At 43.0% G+C, this 26,949-nt stretch overlaps 1 long non-coding RNA gene across 1 annotated transcript; it reads right to left on the bottom strand.

Moving 5' to 3' along the window:
- Nucleotides 1-694: 694 nt before the first annotated feature.
- LOC116982147 lies at nt 695-19,793 on the bottom strand. The gene is made up of 3 exons (XR_004414372.1): nt 19,656-19,793; nt 5,598-5,603; nt 695-706 (listed from the first exon to the last, which is right to left on the bottom strand). It is a non-coding gene; the product is annotated as an uncharacterized LOC116982147 (long non-coding RNA).
- Between the last annotated feature and the right edge of the window lie 7,156 nt (nt 19,794-26,949).

Genomic DNA, 26,949 nt, shown 5'->3' with positions numbered 1-26,949 from the left:
GACACAGGCCCTTCAGCCCAACTTGCCCACACTGGCCAACAATGTCCCAGCTACACTTGTCCCACTTGCCTGCGCTTTGTCTATCTCCCTCCAAACCTGTCTTATCCATGTACCTGTCTAAATCTTTTCCCATTCACCTTGAACCTATGCCCTCTGGTCCTCGATTCCCCTACTTTGGGCAAGAGGCAGTGCATCTACCTGATCTATTCCTCTCATGAATTTGTACACCTCCATAAGATCACCCTACTAAACCTCTCTCTATAGCCCGCACCCACCAGTCCTGGCAATATCCTCGTAAATCTTTTCTGAACCATTTCATTCTGCTTGACAATACCTTTCCTATAACACGTTGCCCAGAACTGAACACAATATTCTAAATGCGGCCTCACCAACATCTTACACAACTGCAACATGACCTTCCAACTTCTATACTCAATACTCTGACTGACGAAGGCCAAAGTGCCAAAAGCCTTTTTGACCATCCTACCCACCTGCGACTCAACCTTCAAAGATCCATGTACCAGTACTCCTAGATCCCTCTGCATTACAACACAACCCAGAGGCCTACAATTTAATGTGAATATCCTGCCCTTGTTCGACATCCCAAAATGCAACATCTCACACTTCTCAGTATTTAATTCCATCAACCATTCCTCCACCCACCTGGCCAATTGATCAAGACGTGTACAAGGAGGATGAGTTGAACCTGATCTGGAAGGAAACAAATATCCAGGCAAGCAGGTTGGTTCTACTACATGTCCCCCCCCCCCCCCCCCATGTTTTGATAGCGAGTTCCGCTCTTGGGTACAGTGAAATGTGTGGTCGCCATATGAATAATAAAGAGCACAGCACACGATAGTCTTTAACACAGACATCCCCACACAGCGGGATCAAAGTTTCCCACTGTAAGGGAAGGCTCCAAAATTCAGTCATCCTCCTCTGTTGTCCTCCCGTGGTCCGAGGTCTCCCGAACCCCCCGCTGTCGCCGCTACGGGCGGCCCGATGTTCAGGCCTGCTCGCCGGGGAGATGGAAGTCCAATGTCGGGTCTGGAGGACATCCTCAGCGTTAGGTCACGCTCGCCGCATGCAGTCGCATGCTCGTGGGACAGGCCCTTTAGTTGAGTTTATTGTCATGTGTAAAGCTTTTGTTACGTGCAAACCCGTTAGTAGAAAGACAATACATGATTACAATCGAGCCATCCATAGTGTACAGGTGCATGTTAATGGTCATAATGTGAATAAACTTTAGTGCAAGATATAGTCCGATTAAAGATAGTCCGAGAGTCTCCAATGAGGTAGATAGTATCTCAGGACTGCTCTCTAATTGTTGGTAGGATGGTTCAGTTGCCTGATAATAGCTGGAAATAAACTGTCTCTAAATCTGGAGGTGTGTGTTTACAACCTTCTATACCTCTTGCCTGATGGGAGAGGGGCGGAGTGGCTGGGGTGTGACATCATTAATGCTGGTGGCCAGCATACTTGTGTTACCAAGAAGTGCAGCAGGTCAAGATGCAGCTAAATACCATTGGTAGCCACTATGCTAGAGACATTATGGCAGTGACATTATGGCACAAGTAAACATGTAACACAATTTCAGGCCATCGTTTGGTCGCGATTTTCACTCAAATATAAATACAGGTGATAAAACAGTCAAAACGAATGTGATCTATTTTAAATTTTAATAAAAACTTTGTCAAACAAAATAATTTCCAAAAGTGCAGTTGTACCCTAATGGCAACATAACTAAGATGAAAGTAATAGATAAATTATATTCTAATGTACTCAGTGTTTTCCTCAAATCTGCAGTAGCACTTTAAATGTACAAATGCATTTCCAAGCAGAAGTAACCATATAACCATATAACCATATAACAATTACAGCACGGAAACAGGCCATCTCGACCCCTCTAGTCCGTGCCGAACACATAATCTCCCCTAGTCCCATATACCTGCGCTCAGACCATAACCCTCCATTCCTTTCCCATCCATATAACTATCCAATTTATTTTTAAATGATAAAAACGAACCTGCCTCCACCACCTTCACTGGAAGCTCATTCCACACAGCTACCACTCTCTGAGTAAAGAAGTTCCCCCTCATGTTACCCCTAAACTTCAGTCCCTTAATTCTCAAGTCATGTCCCCTTGTTTGAATCTTCCCTACTCTCAGTGGGAAAAGCTTTTCCACGTCAACTCTGTCTATCCCTCTCATCATTTTAAAAACCTGTATCAAGTCCCCCCTTAACCTTCTGCGCTCCAAAGAATAAAGCCCTAACTTGTTCAACCTTTCTCTGTAACTTAGTTGCTGAAACCCAGGCAACATTCTAGTAAATCTCCTCTGTACTCTCTCTATTTTGTTGACATCCTTCCTATAATTAGGCGACCAAAATTGTACACCATACTCCAGAATTGGCCTCACCAATGCCTTGTACAATTTTAACATTACATCCCAACTTCTATACTCAATGCTCTGATTTATAAAGGCCAGCACACCAAAAGCTTTCTTTACCACCCTAGGTGGTATAATCTCTCAATATAATCTCTCTCTGACATCCTAACTCCCAAGGAGCAGAGTTAAATAACATTGCTTAACACCACAAAAATATACCTAATTTTGCATTTTGAGCTTTAATATAACTGTTTTAAATAACACATGGGGCTCATGTTGTCGACCTCCACGTGGTGAGCCCTGTCAACTGAGCTCAGTCGCCACAGCTCGGCGCCAACCAGGAGCGTGCGCCCTTTTTAGGGCGGGGCATCTATATATGTCGAACCGATGGCATCACCCTGCTGCAGCTGATTGCGGAAAACCTCACTAAGGCCAAGACCACCATCATTGAACACCTGCTACAGACCCACAAAGTCATTGCAATCCTGCTCCAAGAGACTCACAAAAGTGATCGCTCCCATCTGAAGATCCCTGGTTATACCCTGGCCGCCTGCACCAAGAGCGACAACCACGGGATTGCCACTTTTGTGAGGAACACAGCAAAATGGAAAGCGGTTGCAGTGTCCCCTCCTGACTCCAACGTGGAATGGGCAACAACGCAAGTCGAAGATGTCACGGTCATCAATGTATACAAGCCACCTTCTACCAAGCTCCACAAAGACTCCATCCCCACATTTGGTTCGCCCTTCATCTACACCGGAGACGTTAACTGCCACAGCACCACCTGGGGCTACCGTTCAACTAACTGAGATGGCGCTGCACTAGACGATTGGGCCTCAGTTCCTGCCGTTCAACTCCCGTACGACCCAAAACAACCGGACAGCATCCACTGGCAGGTGGAACACCATTACCAACCCTGACTTGGCTTTTGCAAACCTGAATGGACCATCCACACACCGTATCATCCTGGATCACTTCCCAAAATCACAACATCACCCATCTCTGATTATCCCGGACAACCCCATCGAGCCGGTCCCAACCAAACCTGCGAAGAGATGGATTTTCCGCAAGGCCAGGTGGGACCAGTTCACAAGTCTGGTGGACTTCTGGATCGACAGCCTTCCCACTTCCACCTCCACCAATCTGGACAAAGCCTACTCAGCCTTCTGCAAACTCCTCATCAGGGCAGCAAAGAGTGCCATTCCTCGCGGCTATCATTACCGGTACATCCCCACATGGGACGTAGAATGTGACGCATGCTATGACACATTCCTGGACGCTGAACCTTGCGAAGAATCTGCGTCCAAGGATATGGAACTGACAAACTGCCTCGACAAGAAGCGCAGAGAGCGGTGGGAAGAGACAGTCCAAGGAATCGACTTCACACACTCCAGTAGGGTGGCTTGGAAGACCTTCAATCGCCTCAGTAGTCGAAGTACCCGCCCAAAGCATTGCCCTGTCATGGCCAACTCCATCGCCCACCAGCTCCTGGCCAACGACCACTTCAAAGTCGTGGACAAGAATCATACTCGTTCTGTTAAACAGGCAACCACTAATCTTTGGAAAGCTCCAGGCGCTGATGGGCTTCTGTCAGCAGCCTTTTCCTCTACAGAACTCTCTCCTGTCATAGGTACACAAAATTGCTGTAGAAACTCAGCGGGTGCAGCAGCATCTATGGAGCGAAGGAAAGAGGCGACGTTTCGGGCCGAAACCCTTCTTCAGACCTGTACAAGGTGTACAGGTACAACTGTACAAGGTGCTCGTGAGGCCACAGCTGGAGTATTGCGATCAGAGTTGGTCACCCAGCTACAGAAGATGTTGTTAAACTAGAAAGAATGTCGAGATTTACCCGAACAAGGATGTTGTCAGGAACTGAGGGACTGAGCTATACGGACTGGTTGACCAGGCTAGGACTGTATTCTGTGCAGAGTGCATGGATGAGCGGTGATCTTACAGAGTTCTCCTCCTCTCTCCTGTCATCACTCAATTGAAATGCGGAAAAGCCCAGGGTCTCGATAACATCCCCCAGAATTCCCGAAACACTGCGGTCCTAAATGCCAGGTCTGATTCCGTCAGTTCTACTCCTCTTGCCTCATTGGTCAGTCCATTCCGAAGATCTGGTGCAAAGCCACCGTCATTGTGCTACCAAAACCAAACAAGCGTGTGGACGACACAAGGAACCATCGGCCCATCTCACTCCTCTGTCCTGTACAAGCTTTTGTATGGGACGCTGCACTACCCACCAAATAGTCAAGCTGACCAACAACATCAAAGACAAGGAAAAGGTTGGCAAGTCGGGCTTCACACTGGTGAATCTCACTGCCGCCTACGATACAGTGTAGCACCAGGGCTTGATCTTGAAGCTCCTCCACACCATTCCTGACTGCCATTTAGTGCGGTTCCTTACCAACATCCTGGCCAACTGCAGTTTTGTACTCAAGACGAGCGACGGACAATCAAGCCGACTGCAGCACTTAAGAATCGGAGTCCCCCAAGGCTCGGTACTGGCTCCCATGCTGTTCAATCTCTTTATTAGTGATCTGCCACTCATGACCTTGCGCCAGTTAGTATACGGAAATGACCTGGCCCTACTGCTTTCAGACAGGAGTTGGTCAAACGTGGAAGATGTGCTTTCAGTGGATATGGAACTTTTCGCGGGCTGCCTTAAGACCTGGAGACTAAAACTGAATGTGGCAAAAACCACCACACCGGCCTTTCACCTGAACAACAAGGAATCTCAACGCCAGCTAACCGTCACCCTCAATGGGTCACGACTACCCAATATCCCATTTCCTTCATACCTTGGGTTGAAACTAGATCGGCAGCTGACCTACAAGCAACACCTTGAAGCTCTCCCTGCTAAAGTCTCGGTGCGGAACAACCTCCTGCATTGCTTGGCTGGATCGTCATGGGGCACCACGACATCTACTCTCTGAACCAGTGCTCTTGCACTCGTGTACAGCGCCGCTGAGTACACCGCCCCAGCATGATGCCGCATCGCTCTTACTAGCAAGCTGGACACCATCCTTAACGACACCATGCGGATCATCACCGGCTGCCTACGTCCTACTCAGACGGATCTTCTGCCGGTGCTCGCATGTATCACACCCGTCAAGCTTAACAGAGAGTACTTCACCCACAGGCTGGTGTACAATGCCCCATCGGATGCCAAACATCCTTTGCACCACCTCGCCCAGGACTCGCAGCAACTGGGACCTCAACGCTTGTCATCTTGTCGCCCCTTCTCCCGTCACGCAGCCACCCTCTGTGGCTCCGGGTTCAGCACACTAGGAGCTTGGAGAACCAGCTGGGAACAGACTTCAGGACCTCCTCAATTCACTGTTGCACCGAACACCACAGCTCCACCCGGCTCGGACATGCCCCGCAAAGTGGGTCGCCCTGTACCAGCTCCGTACAGGGGTCGGCCGGTTCAACGCCAAGATGCATCGCTGGGGGCTGCGTTCATCAGCAGCCTATGTGTGTGGAGCAGACCAGCAAACAGCGCAGCAGAAGCACAGCATTTTCAACTGCACTGTCCTCCGCCGCCCCTGACGGAGGGGTAGACCTCACGGCCCTCGACAACAGCACATTGAACTGGTTACAGGGCCTGGAGGGTGTTACATAACCTCTGCTGCCTCAAACGCAGGAACAAGAGGAAGATATAACTGTTTAAAACAGAGTATCTTTGGATTTTGCTAGCAAAAATCAAAACTTTGAGCCCAGTTTACAATGTGACTGAACCATAAACGATTTGCACAACACATTTCATACATTAACAATATTCATTTATACACCTGTGATCAGTGTTCACTCATTAACAGGTTTGATAAACACATTGTTATGGGGTCACAGGGGTCACAGCTTAAGGATAAGGGGGAAATCCTTTAAAACCGAGATGAGAAGAACTTTTTTCACACAGAGAGTGGTGAATCTCTGGAACTCCCTGCCACAGAGGTTAGTCGAGGCCAGTTCATTGGCTATATTTAAGAGGGAGTTAGATGTGGCCCTTGTGGCTAAGGGGATCAGGGGGTATGGAGAGAAGGCAGGTACGGGATACTGAGTTGGATGATCAGCCATGATCATATTGAATGGCGGTGCAGGCTCGAAGGGCCGAATGGCCTACTCCTGCACCTAATTTCTATGTTTCTATGTTTCTATTGGTGTCACTCCCATCTGTAGTGCGTCTACAAACGTCTCTCCAGGCACATGTAAACAAACAAATGTGGTGTCGCAAAGTACGCCAAGACCAAGTCACATGACCTTGGCCGGGAAGTCTTCATTTTCGAGCAGTAAAGAAGCGCTTGAAGAAATTCACTCGACTCTTCAACTGCAAAAAGAAACAGAGGTCAATAGCTAATCTAACCTCATACATGTGTCAGAGGTTATGGGGGGAAGGCAGGAGGATGGGGTTACAAAGGAGAGATAGATCAGCCATGATTCAATCAAGGAGTTGACTTATAACCATATAACCATATAACAATTACAGCACGGAAACAGGCCATCTCGGCCCTACAAGTCCGCGCCGAACAATTTTTTTTTTTTTCCCCTTAGTCCCACCTGCCTGCACTCATACCATAACCCTTCATTCCCTTCTCATCCATATGCCTATCCAATTTATTCTTAAATAATACCAACGAACCTGCCGCCACCACTTCCACTGGAAGCTCATTCCACACGGCTACCACTCTCTGAGTAAAGAAGTTCCCCCTCATGTTACCCCTAAACCTCTGTCCCTTAATTCTGAAGTCATGTCCTCTGGTTTGAATCTTCCCTATTCTCAAAGGGAAAAGCTTGATCACATCAACTCTGTCTATCCCTCTCATCATTTTAAAGACCTCTATCAAGTCCCCCCTTAACCTTCTGCGCTCCAGAGAATAAAGACCTAACTTATTCAACCTATCTCTGTAACTTAGTTGTTGAAACCCAGGCAACATTCTAGTAAATCTCCTCTGTACTCTCTCTATTTTGTTGACTTGATGGGCCAAACGGCCTAATTCTTATCCTATCACTTATGAACCTCAACTAATTAGCTCTTTCAGAATTAAACTAATTAATAAAATACCACGGTACAGATGTGAAGATTTGTATTTACTTATCATGTTATAAAGATCTGCATTATAATGTACGAATGGGTGGTAGCGGTTTCAATACTATGGTCCAAATGAATGCACTATTCTATAAGCAAACAAGCAATGCAGATTCTTTGGTGATCTATTGGACAGGAGGTCTAGATTCTAAACAATCCTCTGTCACAGTCAATCAGAAAGTGAGAGTGCTTCAATGGTTAGCCTTGGATTCCTTGGTGATGGGTGACGTATCCATTCTTACACTATACAGCAAGCTGAAGGTGGGGGAAAGATGAACCATCAGCTGTTTTTTCCTGCTCTCTGTATTCCTAGAAAGGTGTCTTTACATTTCAGAACTTCTCTTGGTTAAGATGAGATAACCAAATTTATTACATTTATTTTGAGATTTGGCTTACACCTTGGCCTGTATTCACTGCACTCTTTCATACTGAAACAGAGAGATTAGAGATATGCATTTGAAAACCGATTTGCGTGTGTGCGACATGAGAGTAACTCAAACACCTCATGTCTCCCAGGAGAGGAGGAGTTACTGGGTGAGGGGAGGGGCACCACGTGCAGACCTCGAGGCTGGACAAAGAAACCAGGCCAGGTTTTCTGTGTTGATGCCTGAATCACCCACTCCAAACCAACGTACTATGTATCCTATTTATTAGTTAGTAAGTACATGGAAGGAGGTTTTCCAGAGTTTCCCTGTTCACTGGGGTGGGGGTGGGGGGGGGCAACATACACTGTAAAATGTCAGGAAATTACATTAAAACTAGAAAACAAAGAATTAATTGGCAATACACACCTTCCGTGCCACCACCATCTGTTCACTGGGGTCTATCTCCAAAGCCTCCTCACATTCCTTGTCTGATTCCATTTCAATGGTTTGCTCCCTGGGTGCTGGTCTGACAAGAAAACAGCAGCATAAACGGTAACACAGTAACCCCTCCTTCTCAATGAAATGTCATCGATACCAAGGGCTGGGAAGAACACACGGCTTTCAAGGCATCTTCTCCAAGGACTTTGATGCAGCTGATTTCTGCAGTCAGTGGATTCCTCTACAAGCGGTTTGATGGAGCATAACAGGAAAGGCCATTTCTTGAATTGGAGGAAGCAAGGGTATAAAACTAGCAAAAATGCCAGGGGAAGAGGAGGAGAAATTACTTTTTACTCTTCAAATTATGACCTAGGTTATATTCCCTTAAAAAGTTGTAAAAAAGACTCAATAATAATATATATTTTAAAAAACAATTCAATGCGCATGTCAAAGAGGAAAGGGGGGAGTATTAAGTGGCTAAATTGTTCAGTGCTACTACAAGCAGAATTCTCTAATTCCATCCACATTGTGTACACATGGTTCTTCAGATTCTATCAAGTAACAGTGGGGGCAGAATTACTGCCTTACAGCACCAGAGACCCAGGTTCAATCCTGACTGTAGGTGCTGTTTGTGTGGAGTTTGCATCTTCTCGCTGTGGCTGCGTAGGTTTCCTCCAGGTATTCTGGATTTCCTCCCACATCCCAAGGACGTGAGGATTTGTATGCTATTTGGCTTGGGTAAAATTGTAATTTGTCCCTCGTGTGTAGGATTGCGCTAGTGTGCGGGATGATTGCTGGTCGGCGCAAACTCAGTAGGACTTTTATTTTGAGATTTGGCTTACACCTTGGCTGCCGTGTTGATGATGGTAGCAAACACGGCAGTCAATTTTCATAGGGTGGTGTCGTAGGGCCATAAATTATTCAACTCCTCGCCGAAGGAGAATCCGTCTGGTTAAAGGAGGAGGACATTCAGTTTCGAATGGCTGGACGGCTTCCTTTAGTTTGTTTTAGATTAGTTTAGTTTAGAGAGAATCTAAATCCAAGATGACTATCAACACGCATTTGGGATTGTTTCAGTTCAATGGGCTCCCATTAGGCTCCCATTTGGTAAATCATCAGCCCCAGGGATTTCTCAAGGGTTTATGACACAAATTCTAGAGGGAATTGAAGGTGTGGTGTGTTACTGGCCAAAGCATCAAGGGATAATCCCATTTGATCGTATGGCACAATAGAAATGCAACTGATATCCCAGTCCAAGTAGAACCAAACCTTAGCTCAGCCAATTCATTCTTGCAGGATGGAACTTGCTCTCTGGCCTCCTGCTGTGTTGCTTGCTGAAGGGTTTCCAGTTCTTCCTTTTCCTGCAAAATGAAAATAATGCTCAATCTTTATACACACATGAATGCAAAACAAGATTACAACATATCTTTAAACCATATAACCATATAACAATTACAGCACGGAAACAGGCCATCTCGGCCCTACAAGTCCGCGCCGAACAATTTTTTTTCCCTTAGTCCCACCTGCCTGCACTCATACCATAACCCTCCATTCCCTTCTCATCCATATGCCTATCCAATTTATTCTTAAATGATACCAACGAACCTGCCGCCACCACTTCCACTGGAAGCTCATTCCACACCGCTACCACTCTCTGAGTAAAGAAGTTCCCCCTCATGTTACCCCTAAACTTCTGTCCCTTAATTCTGAAGTCATGTCCTCTAGTTTGAATCTTCCCTATTCTCAAAGGGAAAAGCTTGATCACATCAACTCTGTCTATCCCTCTCATCATTTTAAAGACCTCTATCAAGTCCCCCCTTAACCTTCTGCGCTCCAGAGAATAAAGACCTACCTTATTCAACCTATCTCTGTAACTTAGTTGTTGAAACCCAGGCAACATTCTAGTAAATCTCCTCTGTACTCTCTCTATTTTGTTGACATCCTTCCTCCTTCCTATAATTGAGCGACCAAAATTGTACACCATACTCCAGATTTGGTCTCACCAATGCCTTGTACAATTTTAACATTACATCCCAGCTTCTATACTCAATGCTCTGATTTATAAAGGCTAGCATACCAAAAGCTTTCTTTACCACCCTATCTATATGAGATTCCACCTTCAAGGAACTATGCACGGTTATTCCCAGATCCCTCTGTTCAACTGTATTCTTCAATTCCCTACCATTTATCATGTACGTCCTATTTTGATTTGTCCTGCCAAGGTGTAACACCTCACATTTATCAGCATTAAACTCCATCTGCCATCTTTCAGCCCATTTTTCCAAATGGCCTAAATCACTCTGTAGACTATGGAAATCCTCTTCATTATCCACAACACCCCCTATCTTGGTATCATCTGCATACTTACTAATCCAATTTACCACCCCTTCATCCAGATCATTGATGTACATGACAAACAACAAAGGACCCAACACAGATCCCTGAGGCACCCCACTAGTCACCTGCCTCCAACCCGACAAACAGCCATCCACCATTACCCTCTGGCTTCTCCCATTCAGCCACTGCTGAATCCATCTTGCTATTCCTGCATTTATACCCAACAGTTTAACCTTCTTAACCAACCTTCCATGACGAACCTTGTCAAAGGCCTTACTAAAGTCCATATAGACAACATCCACTGCTTTACCCTCGTCAATTTCCCTAGTAACCTCTTCAAAAAATTCAAGAAGATTAGTCAAACATGACCTTCCAGGCACAAATCCATGTTGACTGTTCCTAATCAGACCCTGATTATCCAGATGCTTATATATATTATCTTTAAGTATCTTTTCCATTAATTTGCCCACCACTGAAGTCAAACTAACAGGTCTATAATTGCTAGGTTTACTCTTAGAACCCTTTTTAAACAATGGAACAACATGCGCAGTACGCCAATCCTCGGGGACTATTCCCGTTTCTAATGACATTTGAAATATTTCTGTCATAGCCCCGGCTATTTCTACACTAACTTCCCTCAATGTCCTAGGGAATATCCTGTCAGGACCTGGAGACTTATCCACTTTTATATTTTTCAAAAGTGTCAGTACTTCTTTTACTTTGAAACTCATAGTATCCATAACTACTCTACTAGTTTCCCTTACCTCACATAATTCAATATCCTTCTCCTTGGTGAATACCGAAGAAAAGAAATTGTTCAATATCTCCCCCATCTCTTTTGGCTCTGCAAATAGCTGCCCACTCTGTTTCTCCAATGGACCAATTTTATCCCTCGTTATCCTTTTGCTATTAATATAGCTGTAGAAACCCTTTGGATTTACTTTCACCTTACTTGCCAAAGCAACCTCATATCTTCTTTTAGCTTTTCTAATTTCTTTCTTAAGATTCTTTTTACATTCCTTATACTCCTCAAGCACCTCATTTACTTCATGCTGCCTATAATTATTGTAGATCTCCCTCTTTTTCCGAACAAGATGTCCAATTTCCCTTGAAAACCAGGGCTCTTTCCAATTTTTACTGTTTCCTTTCAACCGAACAGGAACATAAAGATTCTGTACTCTTAAAATTTCCCCTTTAAATGTCCACCATTTCTCTTCTACATCTTTCCCATAAAACAAAATGTCCCAGTCCACTCCTTTTAAATCATCTCGCATCTCATCAAAGTTAGCCTTTCTCCAATCAAAAATCTCAACCCTAGGTCCAGTTCTGACCTTCTCCATAATTATATTGAAACTAATGGTATTGTAATCACTGGACCCGAAGTGCTCCCCAACGCATACCTCCGCCACCTGTCCTGTCTCATTTCCTAACAGGAGGTCCAGCACTGCCCCTCCTCTAGTAGGTACCTCTATGTATTGCTGCAAAAAACTATCCTGCACACATTTTACAAACTCCAAACCATCCAGCCCATTTACAGAATGTGTTTCCCAGTCTATGTGTGGAAAGTTGAAATCTCCCACAATCACTACCTTGTGCTTACTACTAATATCTGCTATCTCCTTACATATTTGCTCTTTCAATTCTCGTTCCCCATTTGGCGGTCTATAATACACCCCTATAAGTGTTGCTACACCTTTCCCACTTCTCAGTTCCACCCAAATAGCCTCCCTAGATGAGCCCTCCAATCTATCCTTCCAAAGCACTGCTGTAATCTCTTCCCTGACTAGCAATGCAACACCACCACCTCTTGCCCCTCCAATTCTATCACACCTGAAGCAACGAAATCCTGGAATATTTAGTTTCCAATCACAGCCCTCCTGCAACCATGTTTCACTGATCGCCACAACATCATACTTCCAGGTGTCTATCCAGACTCTAAGCTCATCCACCTTTCTTACAATGCTCCTAGCATTAAAATATGCACATTTAAGAAACCCCCCGTCGCTTCTTCTCTGTTTATTTCTTTTTTTTTCTTTCTCCTCTTGTGTCCGAGTGCTTCCCTTTTCTGCTTCCTGCCTCCCATTCGGTCTACTAGATTTCTCTATTTGAGTCTCTATCTTTGCTGTGTCCATCTTGGAATCTTTTAAATTAAAATATAAAAACACAAATATTTATTCATCATATGCATCCTGAGGAACAAGTCCCATCATTGAACAATGTCATGGCTTCATCTTTAGTACCTTGAGATTTAGTATCCTGCTCAATTTATTAATTGATGCAAGGGCTTGTTTCCGTGCATGTCATTAGTAAATGAAAGAGCACTTTAAAAATAGTCCCTTCTAAGATTTGTGCTTAAAAAACATTGATTTCTACCTTGAGATCATTTTAGCCTTACTTGAAGTTTCCGAATATCCTCCAGACATCTGTCTCTGTCCGTCTGTACTGCCAGCAACGTTTTCTCAAAAGATTCTGCCCGAGAAGCAACTTCCTTGTTCTCGTTAATAACATCCTTTGCTTCATCACTGACAATCTCACCAACTATTCTTCAGGTTTCTCCTGCGTTATTCGATCTGCACTTTCAGACATTTTCATTCCCACCTTTACTTGAGCCAGATTTTCAAATTCAGTTCATATATTTTCAATTCTTTTAAGTCAGCTCTTCTAATATTAGTTTTCTTTTTTGAGTTCTTCGCATTCCAGAGTTTCAGTTTTAAGTTGTTGGTGAAGCTCTTGAATTAATTGCCTCTCATTTGTTTCATTTTTATCCTCTTCGTTTTGGAAATCAATAGCCTTGAGCTCTGAAAGCTGTTCCAAAATTTGCAGATTTTCTTCTTGCAAGGACTTTCGTTACTTTGTTTAAGGGGTCCTTGTGCAACTTTCCATTGCTCTTTGAAGATGGATTTCTCATTCTCAAGATTCTTAATTTGCTGTTGTTGCTTTTGCTTCAACTGATTATCCTTCAAAGACAGGACCTGGTTTAGCTCCTCCCTGTACTGAACCAACTGTGCTTTTAACAGAGCGTTGTCAGAAGTAAGGTCATCCATCTGGTTGAGAACATTTCCGATCTCTTGCTTCAGTTCATTGTTTTCAGCTGCACTCTCCTGAATGATGCGATGTTTCTGGCAATGCAAGTCGAGATGCCATTGTTCCAGCTCCGTGTATTCTGATAACATGCGGTCTCGGACATCTTGCAAGGAGGCCATCGATTTTGTGAAGGCACACGTCTGGCTAACAGCTTTGTCTTTTTCTTCCCTAACCTTAACAAGTTGGACCTCCAGCTCTTTCATGGCTCTGGCTCTTTTCTGATTATCTTGTTGGAGAATCCTCAAATTCTTTTCGTAGTCATCTATTTGCTTTCTATGTTGCTGCTGGATTTCCACTAGACAGTCAGAAATGTCACTGCCTTTTGATGAGACAAGCTTTGAGAACTCTGCATCCTTACTGCTCAACATGAGCTTTGGCTGCTGGGAAATGCCTCTCAATTTCCAACGTTGATGCATCCACTCTGTCTTTGTCCCGTTCCAGCAAATCCAGTTTATCCAGATGTCTCAATATTTCTTTCTGATGAATTGTTTTCAGTTGATTTAAAATCTCAAGTAGTTCCTTCTCCTTCTGAGTAATTTAAGTTTTTCTCTCCTCTTTGTTCTTCCGAAGATCTTCTGTGAACCCTAAGCACTGCATTCGAGCACCTTCAGTTTCAGTTCTGGTGTCTTGGAGCAAAGACTTTATAAGATGCAAGTTCTTCTTGAACAAGTTTGACTTGCCTTTCAGACTCGGAAGCTTTTGCTGTCATAGACTCTTGTCTCTTGCTCATTTAATCACAGGTAGATTCCGATGTTTTGACACATCACTTTAAGTCCAAAATGAGCTCCTGGTACTTGATGCAGTCCTTCTTCAAAATATTTATTTCCTGCTGCTTCTCTTTTAACAGTTCTCGAAGCTCCTTTGTCTTACCTTTGGACGAGATATTACACCTCCGAGCAGACCGAAGTCTCACTACAAATTCTTTCACCAGTTTTATTTCCTGTACCTCTTTTTCTTTGATCAGATGACGTTTCTCTTCTCTGAAGCAGTCCAATTCATTGACAAGTGAATTGTTTTGCATATGTTAACTGGTCTATCTTGTCATCATTTTAAAGTAATTTTGCCTCCAAACACTCTCTCTCATTTTTGACCTTTTCTGACATTTCCTGGAAATGTTCAAGTTCTTCCTGGAGAAGAGATTTGTCATCCTCTAATTGTCTACGCTTCTGCGACAACAATGGTCCTACTTGTCCTGTTGTGTGAACCTTTCCTTCCTTCCTTCCTTCCTTCCTTCCTTCCTTCAGCACAGGCTGGTCCTCCAGGGACTGGGATTCTAATGACAGTGGTTCATTAAAATCAGCCTGATAAGAATCATCCTCACTCTGCAACTCCTCTATGATGGATATGGATGAATTAAATTCATTCAGCAGGAGCTCCTCCTCTTTTTGGGTTTTGTCAAACTCTGCTTTAAGATGGTGAGAAGTTTATTTCAATGATTTGCTTTCCTCCTGGAGCTGATTGTACTGGGTGGACAATTCGCTTGCATGACTCTGCTTTGCCGTAATAATTTGTAGCTCGCTGCTAATTCTTTCAATCTCTTCCTCAAGCTCCTGAACTCGCTGCTGCTTGGATTTTGTAAACTTTCTCATTTTGTCCTTTATTTTTTTCATTTTCGGCACCAGCTTCCTCAATCTGCCTCTCCATGCTTTGTCGTTTGGCTTCTACATCGCGGAGCTTGAACATCACCTCCTGTTTCTCTATTCTTGCCGTCTCAACTATTTGCCTCATCTTATCCATCTCATTGCTGATATTTTCGTAGGATTGCAAAAGGGATTCATATTCGTGCTTTAATTCGTCGTGCTTTGTCTTCCACTCTGACAACTCTGCCATCTGGGAGTTTTTCAGTGAATCCAACTGTTGAGAATATTATTGCTTCTCATTAGTTAGGATGTCCAGTGTCTGCTTCAGACTTTCACAGGCAACGTTTAGGCTCTGTATCTCTGTGGATATACGATCTGCTTCGGAGAGAAGCCTCTGCCTCTCCTCCTCTTTGCAAGCTGCTGCGTGCTCCTTTATTTGAGAGAGAGACAATTCCTTTTCCTTAATAAAACATTTCAACCTCTCAGCTTCAGAACTGGAAGCTGCCAATTGCGCTCGAAGTTGTGAAACGGTGTCGTCCATTTCAGAATGATCCGTCCTGAGTTTGACACAATCTTCCACTTTAAAGGCCAGCAGCAAGTCTCTCTCCTCGATGGTGCGCTTCAGTTTGTGAGTTTTCATGCTCAAGTCTTGGATTTGAGTTTGAAGTGTGGGAATGGTTTCCATGTTTTGCATGGATTGTATTTCCGGGGCTTGGTGTTCTACAGCTTTCTTCTGGAGATGTCCAAGCTCATCTCCCTGCTTTTGCAGGGATTTATCTTTCTCTCGCAGAGTCTGCGTGAGCTGACCTGCTTCACACACCACATCTTGCTCCTGATGTTGCAACCCTGAAATCATCTGCATATATTGGCCCAACTGCTCAAGTTTTGGCTTGGAGCTGTTGCAGTAAATTTGCTTGCTGATTCAATGACATCACCAACTTTAAATTCACCAAATTTACTTTGAAATGCAGACTTCATCTCTTCAAGTTCTGCTTTTAGCCGACAATTTTCAGTGTTGAATGGCTGTGCTTGATCCCACACAAAATGTGTTGCGAGTTCATTCTCAGTCAACTTCCCCTGCAATTGACTGCGCTCAGCAGTCCACCTGCTCAAAGATGTGTGAGGTTCTTTATTCTCATTCTGAAGGCTTTCTTTATCAATATTCAATGCATCCATTTGTTTCTGCAACAACACAACTCTATCGGTTTTCTGGTGAAGTTGGCCCTGCAAGTCAAGACATTCAGCAGAAGTTTTCTATGTTAACACGTTAATATTAATTTTATTATTAACGTGTTAACATAGTATAACTTACAAGAAAACATCCACCACCGGAGTGAAACCGGGGGCTCCACAGTCGGTCATTCATTTGTTTGTGCAGCTGCCCGCTGGTTCAGCCTTCTCCAAGATCCATTTAAGAAAGAACTGCAGATGCTGGAAAAATCAAAGGTAGACAAAAAATGCTGGAGAAACTCAGCGGGTGAGGCAGCATCTACGGAGGAAAGCATCAATAGGCGACGTTTCGGGTCAAGACCCTCCTTCAGACTGATGTGGGGGTGGGGGGATAAAAAGAAAGGAAGAGGCGGAGACAGTAGGACTAGAAGGAGAGCTGAGAAGGGGGATGGGGAGGAGGGAGAAGACAAGGGCTATATAAAATTAGAGAATGTTGATACCGCTGGGGTGTAGACTACCCAAGCGACAACCAATGCTGTGGGGAGATATGTTGCCAATGTGGTCATTGTTACACTGGAGGCAGACCTACCATTAAAGGAGTATTTGTTGACATCGGAAGTATTGTAGAAGTCAGACAGCTCAACTATTGCTCAGTTGTTTACATCTTCACTTGCTGTACTTTGGGCAGAAGGTATAAAACACGAGAATGTTCTTCTGTTTGTGACTTAAACGTTGTATTCCCTAATAAATAATAGTATCCTGAATAATAATAGAAACGTTTACTTCCTTGCCCATGAATTCACAATACATTTGTACCACGGAACAACAAAGTTGCTGTATTAACAACCCTTTAAATTTCCCAAATGTAGTTACTTGGTATCAAGCTAAGATGAATTCACCAACGCTCTACTCATTTGCTTTGATGTATTTTAAATACTTCCCTTGAAAAATACAGATGGGTAAATGATCGTCAGTAACAGAGACAGAGATACTGTGCACACTGGATGGAACCCAATGACTATTAACACCAAATATGAAAAATGAGAGTTAAAATTGATCAGGTTGTCACAACCCCAGAAGGCGTCATTTTGCCCATCATGTCCAAAACTGATCTTTAATTTGAACTGTTCAAATGTTTATATATAAAGGAGTAAATTTGCTTTTGATATGCAGCACGGAAACAGGCCCTTCGGCCCAATGAGTCCAGGCCGACCAGCGCTCACCCCGGACACTATCCTGCACACTAGGGACAATTTACAAGTTTTACCCAAGCCAATTAACCTGCAAACCTGTACGCCTTTGGAGTGTTGGAGGAAACCGTAGCACCCGGAAAAACCCCACGTGATCACGGGGAGAACGTACAAACTCGGTACAGACAGCACCAGTGGTCAGGATCGAACCCGGGTGTCTGGTAAGGCAGCAACTCTACCATTGTGCCACTATGCTGCCACCCCCTCCCCCCTCCAAACAGAAAACTATTTTATTCAACCTTGGCAAAGCTTAAAATAAATAACAGCGTAAAATGTTGAGTGAACTGAAGCATTACATTTCCACAGATATATAAAATCAAAGTTTAAACTGAAAGTGTCAGACTGAGCACATACCATAAGCTTTTGACCAGCTGTGGTCTGCTTTGTCCATCCTTGATCCATTCCTCGTCTCCCAGTTCCTCCTCCAGCTCCTGCAGCTCTGAGGTCAAATCTGGATCAAAGCAGCCAGGAAAGAACCAGTTATCCTCAATCAGTTTTGTTCCACCGGATGACACGTCATTAAGAAAGACAGCATGGACACAGACACAATATGGACTGATTGAACCCTAGTGACCATCACTACCTTGTGGCTTCCCCAAGTTAAGGTGTTAATTTCTGACTGGGCTAAAACACCTTGCAGCTGGCTGGTTGGCTGGCTGGCTTTACATTTTAAAAGCTTGCAGTAACAAAGCTAAATTTACATCACTGGTATTCCAGAGACAACTAATACCAATACTGATTTATGTATTGATATTATTTCAGTATTTCTTCAGGAGAACCTGCAAATCCATGAATAAACTGAGTGAAGCCTGTGTAGTGGCCATTTGGACAAAAAGGTAAGTGTGCTACCTTTGTAATTACCAATGTAAATAAAACTGGACAAAACTATTGTCAGCATGGATTTTGATGCTGAAAGTAAAAACGTTAGCATTCCAGATTTCATAAGTCGACAGTAGCCTTTGTCTTGACTGAAATATGGACAACAAACAGATCCCTAAATAGAGGTGCACTCGACGTTCGTCATCAAGATCACTAATCAAGTCATTCACTTCTTAAATATTTTAAATTAAAACAAAGTAAACTGTATGATTTGTTCCAAGTGAGAACCAGAGAGCACCACAATTTACCTTCTCTTTCTTCCTCAAGTTGCCTCATTCTTAATTCCATGACATTCCTCTCATCGATGTCATGGCTCGGTGTTGGCTTATAAACTGTTTCTCGCCACTTCATCAGGCGGCTGTGCAGTTCCTCTGCAGATTCAGATTCACTTGTCTACAGACACATTACACACAAAGCAACATCGTCCACTCATCTAACTGGCCAATTAGATGCTTGATGCCATAAGAAACAGAAGCGCTGAGACATGATACAAGAGTAATGATTCTCTATGTTTGCCTCCCGGACATATTTGATTCACAAAATAGCAAGCTGATTTGTCGTTGAGAGTTATTCAGCAAGATGACCAGAGGTGTGATCAGCATTAAAAATTGAACTTCATGGTGAAAAATATAGTTTGTAAAAGATAGTTTACCCTTTTTTATTCTCTCCTGGAAATTATGATTTCAGTGATTTTCAGAAATAAGTAAAATTATTTTAATTGTCTTTAAGATAAATGGACCTATGGGCAATAAAGCACTGACTTGTTCCTTTTAATGTACACCTTCAAGACATATTGTTGCATGTTATTAGAATTGCAAGTTGTAGAATTGGATAAATTCTACAACTTGTTGCTGAATTACATAAAATCAGCCCTTGAGCCTTATTCATTCTATCACATGATCATGGCTGATGAGATCTTTGATCTAAACATTTACCTAATCCCCATAATCCTCAATTTTCCTGCAATGTAAAATTCTAGCTGGCTAACCCTTGAATATACTGAATGGTTCTCCACCCACAGCTCCGGAGGGTAAAGAATTCAAAAGATTCTCAATCCTCAGAGGAGAAATGTCAAGTACTTTGGATCCGTCTTCACTGAGGAGGACACAAACAATCTTCCTGATGTACTAGTGGCCAGAGGATTTGTGGTGACGGAGGAACGGAAGAAAATTCATATTAGGCAGGAAATGGTGTTGGGTGGACTGATGGGACTGAAGGCTGATGGTCTGCATCCCAGGGTGCTTAAGAAAGTGGCTCTAGAAATCATGGACACATTGGTGTTAATTTTCCAATGTTCTATAGATTCCGGATCAGTTCCTGTGGATTAGAGCAGTGGTTCCCAACCTTTTTTAGCTCATGGCCCCCTTGGGATCTTTAAATTTGTCTGTGCCCCCCCCCCTGACATTATTAGCGGAAAAAAAGTACTTCAATAGTATACCTTCCATAAAAATATCAGTGTGTATTAATTGCACATATATTCTCTTTTATTCTATTCCACAAACATCAAAAATATTTCAAATATATAGATTTCAATGTATTAGAACTGAAATTTAGGAGGCAACAGGGTGTTAGCTCTGTGGCCCCCTTCATTGAACCTGTGGCCCCCTAAATCCCAATTATTTGCTGTGCCCCCCCCCCCCCCCTGAAATTTGCCATATGGCCCCAGGTTGAGAATCACTGGATTAGAGGGTAGCTAATGTTATCCCATTTTATAAGAAAGGCGGGCGCGAGAAAACGGAATTATAGACCAGTTTACCTGACATTGATGGTGGGGAAGATGCTGGGTCAAAGATGAAATAGCGGCATATTTGGATAGCAGTAACAGGATCGGTCCAAGTTAGCATGGATTTAAGGGGAAATCATGCTTGACTAATCTTCAGGAATTTTTCTAGGATGTAACTAGGAAAATGGACAAGGAAGAGCCAGTAGATGTAGTGTACCTGGACTTTCAGAAACCATTAGATAGGGTCAAATTTGATAGGAGATCAGTGGGCAAAATTAGGGCACATGGTATTGGGGCTAGAGTGTTGACATGGATAGAAAATTGGTTGGCAGACAGGTAACAAAGAGTAGGAATTAACGTTACCCTTTCAGAATGGCAGGCAGTGACTAATGTGGTATTGCAAGGCTCTGTGCAGCTATGTACAATATACATCAATGATTTAGATGAAGGGATTCAAAGTAACATTAGCAAATTTGCAGTGTGAATTGTAAATCCTCCCAAATATTTTATGACCTATAATGAGACAATTTGGTGCAAACTATGATTCGTAAGTCACAAATAAATTGTTTCTACTTCTTGATTGCTTTTCACGTCCTGAAATTTTATCACTTTATGCGTCCTGGAATTTCGTTGCTTTTCGCATGCTGAAATGTCATCACTTTTTGCGTGCTGAATTTTCGTTGCTTTTCTTGTGCTTATATTCGTCGCTTTTTCGTCCTGTAATTTTATCGCTTTTCGCATGCTGAAATGTCGTCATTTTTTGCGTGCTGAATTTTTGTCGCTTTTCCTGTGTGGAATTCTGTCGCTTTTCGCCTCCTGAAGGTCTGTCGCTTTTCCTGTGCTGTAGTTTTGTCACTTTATGCATGCTGAAATTTCATTGGTTTTAACACCCAGAATGTTCCTCACTATTTGCGTGCTGAATTTTTGTAGCTTTTTGTGTGCTGAAATTTCACCATTTTTCACGTTCAGAAATTTTGTCGCTTTATGCGTCCTGATGTTTCGTCGCTTTTCACATGCTGAATTTCGTCGCTTTTTGTGTGCTACCTTTTCGCCGCTTTTTGTGTGCTGAAATTTCCTTGCTTTATGCGTCTTGTAATTGTGTCGCTTTTCGCTTGCTGAAATGTCGTCACTTTTTGTGTGCTACATTTTCGCCGCTTTTCGTGTGCTGATATTTCGTCGCTTTTCACATCCTGAATTTACGTTGTCTTTGGCGTTTTAATTTTCGTTGCCTTTCGCGTCCTGAATTTTCGTCACTTTTCGCGTGCTGAATCTTGGTCACTTTTCACGTGCTGAAATTTCGGCGCTTTTTGTATGCTGCAATTTCGTCGCTTTTCATGTCCTGAAATTGTGTCGCTCTTCACGTCCTGAATTTTTGTCGCTATTCACATCCTGAAGGTTCGTCACTTTTTCTATTCAGAAATTTTGTCACTTTTTGTGTACTGAAATTTTGTCGCTTTTCATACCCTGCATTTTCGTCGCTTTTCACGTGCTGAATTTTTGTAGCTTTTCACATGCTGAAGGTTCGTCGCTTTTCGTGTGCTGAATTTTCGTCACTTTTCACGTGCTGAATTTTCGTCACTTTTCAGGTGCTGAATTTTCGTTGCTTTTGCATCCTGAAAATTAGTTGTGTTTCACGTCCTGATTTTTTGTCACATTTCATGTCCTGAATTTTCGTCGCTTTTGGCGTCCCGAAATTTCATCGCTTTTCGCACCCTGTAGTTTAGTCGTTTTTCATGTGCTGAATTATCGTTACTTTTCACATGGCGTCCCGAATTTTCATCGCTTTTCGCATCACGAAGTTTAGTCGTTTTTCGTGTGCTGAATTTTCGTCGCTTTTCACATGCATAATTTTTGTCGCATTTTCAGTGCTGAAATTTTGTCGCTTATCACGTTCTGTAATTTAGATGCTTTATGCATCCTGAAACTTCGTCGCTTTTCACGTCCTGAATTTTTGTAGCTTTTGGCATTTTGAATTTTTGTCGCCTTTTAGGCCCTGAATTTTCGTCGCTTTTGGCATCCTGAAGGTATGTCACATTTCACGTGCTGAATTTCCGTCGCTTTTCGCAGGATGAATTTTCACCCCTTATCATGTCCTGAAATTTTGTCGCTTTATGCATCCTGAGGCTTCGTCGCTTTTTGCGTGCTGAATTCTTGTAGCTTTTCGCATGCTGAATTTTCGTCGCTTTTCACTTGCTGAAATTTCGCAACTTTTCACATTCTGAAATTTCATCGCTTTATGCCTCCTGATGTTGCTTTATGCGTCCTGTAATTTCGTCGCTTTTCGCTTCCTGAAATGTCGTCACTTTTCATGTGCTGATATTATCATGCTGATAATCTTTTCATGTGCTGATAATCATGCTGAATTATCGTCGCTTTTCATGTGCTCATATTTCGTCGCTTTTCACGTCCTGAAATGTTGTCACTTTCCGCGTGCGGAATTTCCGTCGCTTTTCATGAGCTGATGTTTCGTCATTTTTCACGTCCTGAAATTTCCTCACTTTATGCGTCCTGGAAATTCGTTGTTTTCGCATGCTGAAATGTCGTCACTTTTTGCATGCTACATTTTCGCAGCTTTTCGTGTGCTGATTTAGGACGTTAAAAGCTTTTCACGTCCTGAATTTTCGTCACTTTTCGCGTGTAGAATTTCCGTCACTTTTCGCGTCCTAAAGTTTTGACGATTTTCGCGTGCTGAATTTTCGTCACTTTTTGCGTGCCGAATTTTCGTCATTTTACGCGTGCTGAATTTTCTGTGCTTTTCGCATGCTGAATTTAGGTCGCTTTTTGTGTCCTGAAATTTTGTCACTTTTCGCATGCGGAATTTCCGTAGCTTTTCTGAGCTGGTATTTCGTCATTTGTCACGTCCTGAAAGTTCGTTGCTTTATGCGTCCTGGAATTTCATTGCTTTTCGCTTGCTGAAATGTCGTCGCTTTTTGTGTGCTAAATTTCTGTCGCTTTTCGTGTGCTGACATTTCGTCGCTTTTCACGTCCTGAAATTTCGTCACTTAAGGTTTTGTCGCTTTTCGGGTGCTGAATTTTCGTCACTTTATGCGTACTGAATTGTCGTTGCTTTTAACGTCCTAAATGTTCCTCTCTTTTCGTTTGCTGAATTATTGTCAATTTTCGCAAGCTGAATTTTCGTAGCTTTACATGTGCTGAAATTTCGGCACTTTTCACGTTCTGAAATTTCGTCGCTCCATGCGTCCTGATCTTTCATCGCTTTTCGCATGCTGAATTTAAGTCGCTTTTTGTGTCCTGGAATTTCGCCATTTCTCACGTCCTGAAATTTCCTCACTTTATGCGTCCTGATCTTTCATCGCATTTCGCGTGCTGAATTTTCGTCGCTTTTCGTGTGTTGGAATTTCGTCGCTTTTCACGTCCTGAAATTTTGTCGCTTTATGCTTCCTGGATTTTCATTGCTTTTCACGTCCTGAAATGTCGTCACTTTTCACGAGTGGAATTTCCATCGCTTTTCACGTCCTGACGGTTTTGTCGCTTTTCACTTGCTGAATTTACGTCGCTTTTTGTGTACTGAAATGTCGGCGCTTATCGTGTGTTGGAATATCGTTGCTTTTCACGTCCTGCAATTCTGTCGCATTATGCATCCTGGAATTTCATTGCTTTTCGCATGCTAAATTTTCGTTGGTTTTAATGTCCAGAATGTTCCTCACTTTACGCGTTGCTTTTCACATGCTGAATTTTTGTCGCTTTTTGTGTGCTGAATTTTTGTCACTTTTTGTGTGCTGAAATTTCGGCGCTTTTTGTGTGCTGGAATTTCGTCGCTTTTCACATTCTGAAATTTCGTGCTTTATGCGTCCTGTAATCTCGTCGCTTTTCGCATGCTGAAATGTCGTCACTTTTTGCATGCTGAATTTTTGTCGCTTTTCGTGTGCTGATATTTCGTCGCTTTTCACGTCCTGAAATGTCGTCACTTTTCGCTTACGGAATTTCCGTCGCTTTTCGCGTCCTGAAGGTTTGTCGCGTTTCGCGTGCTGAATTTTCGTCACTTTATGTGTCCTGAATTTTCATTGGTTTTAACGTCCTGAATGTTCCTCTCTATTCGCGTGCTGAATTTTTGTCGCTTTTCGTGTGCTGAAATTGCGGCACTTTTCACGTTCTGAAATTTTGTCGCTTTATGTGTCCTGATGTTTCGTCGCTTTTCACATGCCGAATTTTTGTCGCTTTTTGTGTGCTAAAATTTCGGTGCTTTTTGTGTGCTGGAATTTCGTCGCTTTTCATGTCCTGAAAATTCGTTGCTTCATGCGTCCTGAAATTTCGTCGCTTTATGTGTCCTGATGTAACGTCGCTTTTCGCATGTTGAATTTACGTGGCTTTTTGTGTGCTGACATTTTCGTCGCGTTTCGTGTGTTGGAATCTCGTCGCTTTTCATGTTGAAATGTTGTCGCTTTATGTGTCCTGGAATTTCGTTGCGTTCCGCATGTTGAAATTCCGTCAGTCTAGATACAGGGGCTTGCAAAAGTATTCATACCCCTTGAACTTTTCCACATTTTGTCACGTTACAACCACAAACGTAAATGTATTTTATTGGGATTTTATGTGATAGACCTACACAAAGTGGCGCATAATTGTGAAGTGGAAGGAAAATGATACAAGGTCTTTTTTTACAAATAAAAAACTGGAAAGTGTGGCGTGTTCTGTCCCCTTTACTCTGATACCCCTAAATAAAATCCAGCCTTCAGTTCATCTAATTAGTAAATAGAGTCTACTTGTGTGTAATCTAATCTCAGTATCAACTCAGCTGTTCTGTGAAGGCCTCAAAGGGTTTGTTAGAGAACATTAGTGAACAAACAGCATCATGAAGCCCAAGGAACACACCAAACAGGTCAGGGATAAAGTTGTGGAGAAGTTTAAGGTAGGGTTAGGTTATTAAAAAAATCCGAAGCTTTGAACATCTCACGGAGCACTGTTCAATCCATCATCCGAAAATGGAAAGAGTATGGCACAACTGCAAACCTACCAAGACATGGCCGTCCACCTAAACTGACAGGCCGGGCAAGGAGAGCATTGATCAGAGAAGCAGCCAAGAGACCCATGGTAACTCTGGAGAAGCTCTTAGCACACAAAAAAGTGACGACATTTCAGCATGCGAAAAGCAATGAAATTCCAGGACGCATAAAGCAACGAACTTTCAGGACGTTAAAAGTGACGAAATTCCAACACACAAAAAGCGCCAAAATTTCAGGACACAAAAAGCGACCTAAATTCAGCATGCGAAAAGCAAAGAAAATTCAGCACGCGTAAAGTGACGAAAATTCAGCACGCGAAATGTGACGAAAATTCAGCACGCGAAAATCGACAAACCTTTAGGAAGCGAAAAGCGACAAACCTTTAGGAAGCGAAAAGCGACGGAAATTCTACACGCGAAAAGCGACGAAAATTCAGGACGTGAAAAGCGACGAAATATCAGCACACGAAAAGCTGCGGAAATGTAGCACGCAAAAAGTGACGACATTTCAGCATGCGAAAACAACGAATTTCCAGGACGCATAAAGTGAGGAAATTTCAGGACGTGAAAAATGACGAAATATCAGCTCATGAAAAGCGACAGAAATTCCGCACGCGAAAAATGACAAAATTTCAGGACGTGAAAAGCGACAAAATATCAGCACATGAAAAGCGACGATAATTCAGCATAATTATCAGCACATGAAAAGATTATCAGCATGATAATTCAGCATGATAATATCAGCACATGAAAAGTGACGACATTTCAGGAAGCGAAAAGCGACGAAATTACAGGATGCATAAAGTGACGAAATTTCAGGACATGAAAAACGACGAAATTGCAGCAAACGAGAAACGCTGAAATCCAGCATGCGAAATGCTATGAAACATCAGGAGGCATAAAGCGAAGAAATTTCAGAACGTGAAAAGTGGAGACATTTCAGCAGATGAAAAGCTGCTGAAATTTCAGCATGCGAAACGCAATGAAATTCCTGGACGCATAAAGCGACGAAATTTCAGGACATCAAAAGCGACGTAATTCCAGCACACGAAAAGCGCCGAAATTTCAGCATGCAAAAAGCGACGAAACAACAGGACGCATAAAGCGACAAAATTCAGCACGCGAATAGAGAGGAAAATTCAGGACGTTTAAACAAACGAAAATTCAGCACGCATAAAGTGACGAAAATTCAGCACGCGAAAAGCAACAAACCTTCAGCACACGAAGAGCTACGAAAATTCAGCACACGAAAAGTGCTGATATTTCGTCACTTTTCACGTCCTGAAGGTTTGTTGCTTTTCGCGTGCTGAATTTTCGTCACTTTATGCGTGCTGAATTTTCGTTTGTTTAAACGTCCTGAATTTTCCTCTCTATTCGCGTGCTGAATTTTGTCGCTTTATGCGTCCTGTTGTTTCGTCGCTTTTTGCATGCTGAAATTTCGGCGCTTTTCGTGTGCTGGAATTACGTCGCTTTTCATGTCCTGAAATTTCGTCGCTTTATGCGTCCAGGAATTTCATTGCGTTTCGCATGCTGAAATTTCAGCACTTTTCGGGTGCTGGAATTACGTCACTTTTCATGTCCTGAAATATCGTCGCTTTATGCGTCCAGGAATTTTGTTGCATTTCGCATGCGGAATTTCCGTCGCTTTTCGCGTCGTGAAGGTTTGTCGCTTTTCGCATATGGAATT

This window comes from Amblyraja radiata, chromosome 16, assembly GCF_010909765.2.
Source record: "Amblyraja radiata isolate CabotCenter1 chromosome 16, sAmbRad1.1.pri, whole genome shotgun sequence".
NCBI classification, from domain to species: domain Eukaryota; kingdom Metazoa; phylum Chordata; class Chondrichthyes; order Rajiformes; family Rajidae; genus Amblyraja; species Amblyraja radiata.
Note: the sequence above shows the minus strand (reverse complement) of the source record. Positions and strands in the feature narration are given on the sequence as shown.